At 43.6% G+C, this 4696-nt stretch overlaps 1 long non-coding RNA gene across 1 annotated transcript in view; it reads left to right on the top strand.

Annotated features, from left to right (window-relative positions):
* The window catches only part of LOC125260811, a 2432-nt gene extending 592 nt beyond the window's left edge, over positions 1–1840 (top strand). The window contains exon 2 of the long non-coding RNA XR_007183131.1: positions 489–1840. This is a non-coding gene — a long non-coding RNA (uncharacterized LOC125260811). The remainder of the gene's footprint in view (positions 1–488) is intronic.
* Positions 1841–4696: the final 2856 nt, after the last annotated feature.

Below are 4696 nucleotides of genomic sequence, written 5' to 3'. Positions count from 1 at the left end.
TGCAGCACTCTGGGCGGGACTGACCAGATACGTGCCGAAAGCGCAGTGTGTTGTAGACTGCATCCAGAAAACCCTTAACCGCCTTTTAAGGGCCTGACACAGATATCAGTTCACCCCAAGTCACACCCCTAGGGTGTGTCCTGTAAGGCCATGGTGGGTGGGACACAGGCCACACCCTGAGTTGCCAAAAAAAAACAAAAAAAAACGACGACAACCTAAAAAAAAAAGTAACTGAAATCTGAAGTAGTTAAATTCATAATGAAACACAGTCAAAAACATTTCTGAATGACGTAGCAAAACTAATGCCCAGATATGATTATTTTAAAATACGACATCTGTGATGAATTGGCCTTTTTGTCGTATTGGTTCCTAGCTCTTGTGCAGCACGCTGGGCGGGACTGACCAGCTACGTGCCGAAAGCGCAGTATGTTGTAGACTGCATCCAGAAAACACTTAACCGCCTTTTAAGGGCCTGGCACAGATATCAGTTCACCCCAAGTCAGCACTTGGAGATAGGACTAGGGTGTGTCCTGTAAGGCCGTGGTGGGTGGGACACAGGCCACACCCTGGGTTGCCAAAAAAAAAAAAAACAACGTCGAACGTTAAAAAAAAGAAAAGCTAAATGAAATCTGAAATAGTTAAATTCATAATGAAACACTGTCAAAAACATTTCTAAATGATGTAGCAAAACTAATGCCCAGATATAATTATTTTAAAATACGAAATCTGTGATGAATTGGCCTTTTTGTCGTATTGGTTCCTAGCTCTGGTGCAGCACTCTGGGCGGGACTGACCAGATACGTGCCGAAAGCGCAGTGTGTTGTAGACTGCATCCAGAAAACCCTTAACCGCCTTTTAAGGGCCTGGCACAGATATCAGTTCACCCCAAGTCATCACTTGGAGATAGGACTAGGGTGTGTCCTGTAAGGCCGTGGTGGGTGGGACACAGGCCACACCCTGGGTTGCCAAAAAAACCAAAAACAACGTCGAACGTAAAAAAAAAAGAAAAGCTAAAAAAAAAAAAAAGGGCGACGACGAACTAAAAAAAAAAGTAACTGAAATCTGAAGTAGTTAAATTCATAATGAAACACAGTCAAAAACATTTCTGAATGACGTATCAAAACTAATGCCCAGATATGATTATTTTAAAATACGAAATCTGTGATGAATTGGCCTTTTTGTCGTATTGGTTCCTAGCTCTGATGCAACACTCTGGGCGGGACTGACCAGATACGTGCCGAAAGCGCAGTGTGTTGTAGACTGCATCCAGAAAACCCTTAACTGCCTTTTAAGGGCCTGGCACAGATATCAGTTCACCCCAAGTCAGCACTTGGAGATAGGACTAGGGTGTGTCCTGTAAGGCCGTGGTGGGTGGGACACAGGCCACACCCTGGGTTGCCAAAAAAAAAAAAAACAACGTCGAACGTTAAAAAAAAAGAAAAGCTAAATGAAATCTGAAATAGTTAAATTCATAATGAAACACTGTCAAAAACATTTCTAAATGACGTAGCAAAACTAATGCCCAGATATGATTATTTTAAAATACGACATCTGTGATGAATTGGCCTTTTTGTCGTATTGGTTCCTAGCTCTGATGCAACACTCTGGGCGGGACTGACCAGATACATGCCGAAAGCGCAGTGTGTTGTAGACTGCATCCAGAAAACCCTTAACTGCCTTTTAAGGGCCTGGCACAGATATCAGTTCACCCCAAGTCAGCACTTGGAGATAGGACTAGGGTGTGTCCTGTAAGGCCGTGGTGGGTGGGACGCAGGCCACACCCTGGGTTGCCAAAAAAAAAAAAAAAAACGACGACAAGCTGAAAAAAAAAGTAACTAAAATCTGAAGTAGTTAAATTCATAATGAAACACAGTCAAAAACATTTCTGAATGACGTAGCAAAACTAATGCCCAGATATAATAATTTTAAAATACGACATCTGTGATGAATTGGCCTTTTTGTCGTATTGGTTCCTAGCTCTGATGCAGCACTCTGGGCGGGACTGACCAGATACGTGCCGAAAGCGCAGTGTGTTGTAGACTGCATCCAGAAAACCCTTAACCGCCTTTTAAGGGCCTGGCACAGATATCAGTTCACCCCAAGTCAGCACTTGGAGATAGGACTAGGGTGTGTCCTGTAAGGCCGTGGTGGGTGGGACGCAGGCCACACCCTAGGTTGCCAAAAAAAAAAAAAAACGACGACGAACTAAAATAAAAAGTAACTGAAATCTGAAGTAGTTAAATTCATAATAGTCAAAAACATTTCTGAATGACTTAGCAAAACTAATACCCAGATATGATTATTTTAAAATACGAAATCTGTGATGAATTGGCCTTTTTGTCGTATTGGTTCCTAGCTCTGATGCAGCACTCTGGGCGGGACTGACCAGATACGTGCCGAAAGCGCAGTGTGTTGTAGACTGCATCCAGAAAACCCTTAACCGCCTTTTAAGGGCCTGACACAGATATCAGTTCACCCCAAGTCAGCACTTGGAGATAGGACTAGGGTGTGTCCTGTAAGGCCGTGGTGGGTGGGACACAGGCCACACCCTGGGTTGCCAAAAAACCAAAAACAACGTTGAACGTTAAAAAAAAAGAAAAGCTAAATGAAATCTGAAATAGTTAAATTCATAATGAAACACAGTCAAAAACATTTCTGAATGACGTATCAAAACTAATGCCCAGATATGATTATTTTAAAATACGACATCTGTGATGAATTGGCCTTTTTGTCGTATTGGTTCCTAGCTCTGATGCAGCACTCTGGGCGGGACTGACCAGATACATGCCGAAAGCGCAGTGTGTTGTAGACTGCATCCAGAAAACCGTTAACCGCCTTTTAAGGGCCTGGCACAGATATCAGTTCACCCCAAGTCAGGACTTGGAGATAGGACTAGGGTGTGTCCTGTAAGGCCGTGGTGGGTGGGACACAGGCCACACCCTGCGTTGCCAAAAAAAAAAAAAAAAAAAACGACGATGAACTTAAAAAAAAAGTAACTGAAATCTGAAGTAGTTAAATTCATAATGAAACACAGTCAAAAACATTTCTGAATGACGTATCAAAACTAATGCCCAGATATAATTATTTTAAAATACAAAATCTGTGATGAATTGGCCTTTTTGTCGTATTGGTTCCTAGCTCTGATGCAGCACTCTGGGCGTGACTGACCAGATACGTGCCGAAAGCGCAGTGTGTTGTAGACTGCATCCAGAAAACTCTTAACCGCCTTTTAAGGGCCTGGCACAGATATCAGTTCACCCCAAGTCAGCACTTGGAGATAGGACTAGGGTGTGTCCTATAAGGCCGTGGTGGGTGGGACACAGGCCACACCCTAGGTTGCCAAAAATAAAGGAAAAAAACGACGACGAACTAAAAAAAAAAAGTAACTGAAATCTGAAGTAGTTAAATTCATAATGAAACACAGTCAAAAACATGCCGAAAGCGCAGTCTGTTGTAGACTGCATCCAGAAAACCCTTAACTCCCTGTACAATTAGGGAAAAGCTGCCCTTTCACGTCAGGGAAGTAGGAAAGTTGTGGCACTGAACCATGTGCAACACAATTAACAATGGACCAAGAGTGCATTCTGCGCATTACACACCTTGGCCAGTTGGATATTTTGGCAAAGCTATTAGTTCATCCAAAGTCATCACTTGGAGTTAAGACTAGGGTGTGTCCTGTAAGGCCGTGGTGGGTGGGAAAAAACAACAACAACGTTGAACTTTAAAAAAAAAAAAAAAACAAAAAAAAACAAAAAGCTAAATGAAATCTGAAATTGTTAAGTTCATAATGAAACACAATCAAAACATTGCTAAATGATGTAGCAAAACTAATGCCATATTTGTGCCATATTTGTCGTATTGGTTCCTAGCTCTGATGCAGCACTCTGGGCGGGACTGACCAGATACGCGCTGTGTGTTGTAGACTGCATCCAGAAAACGTCTCAGGTTGCGTATGTAACCATGTTTCCCTTAGAACAGGGAACGATACTCTGCGTTTACCGCATATGGGGAACATCTCTGGTGAACAGATGTCTGAAAGCCAAGAATCAAACCACTCCAATAACATTGGCTAGCGACAGCCTGTGACGTCATCATAGAGTGACATGGAAGTATATAAGGAGCGCCTAGACAATCAGTCAGTACCTTATCGTCTTGAGGGACTGTTCAGCAGGCAGCCCTAGTCATGGCATGGCAACGCTGAGTCTCGTTCCCTGTTCTCAGTGAACCATGGTTACATACATAACCTGAGACGTTCCCTTTCGAAAGGGAACTTCAACTCTGCATTTACCGCATATGGGGAATGATATACCCATGCTGCCATGCTCGAGGAGAGTGCATTGCAAAAGATGGCTTAGACAAACGTTAGCAGTTTCGAGAGAAACACCCGAAGCAACTCACCCTCGAGTCACGCAAAGGCTGTCAGTGACAGCATTCCCTATGGCCACCAGCCCGAGCTGAGCCTTATAGAGGCCTTCCGTAGAAAGCCTACCAAGGCTGCTCAAAGCTTCTGGGACCAAACATTCCAAGGAAAGGAGGTCCCTTAAAGGAAATGTGGCCAGGGAACCGAAGGGAACCCCAGCCAGTCACTAAAAGGCCACCAGTGAGGCCGACTTAATCTAACATGGGACAAACTCAGTCTTGGCCAACCCTGTCTGTATACAGAATCTCCACAAATGCAATCTTCATAGAAGACAGC

This window comes from Megalobrama amblycephala, linkage group LG24 (genome assembly GCF_018812025.1).
Source record: "Megalobrama amblycephala isolate DHTTF-2021 linkage group LG24, ASM1881202v1, whole genome shotgun sequence".
NCBI classification, from domain to species: Eukaryota; Metazoa; Chordata; class Actinopteri; order Cypriniformes; family Xenocyprididae; genus Megalobrama; species Megalobrama amblycephala.
Note: the sequence above shows the minus strand (reverse complement) of the source record. Positions and strands in the feature narration are given on the sequence as shown.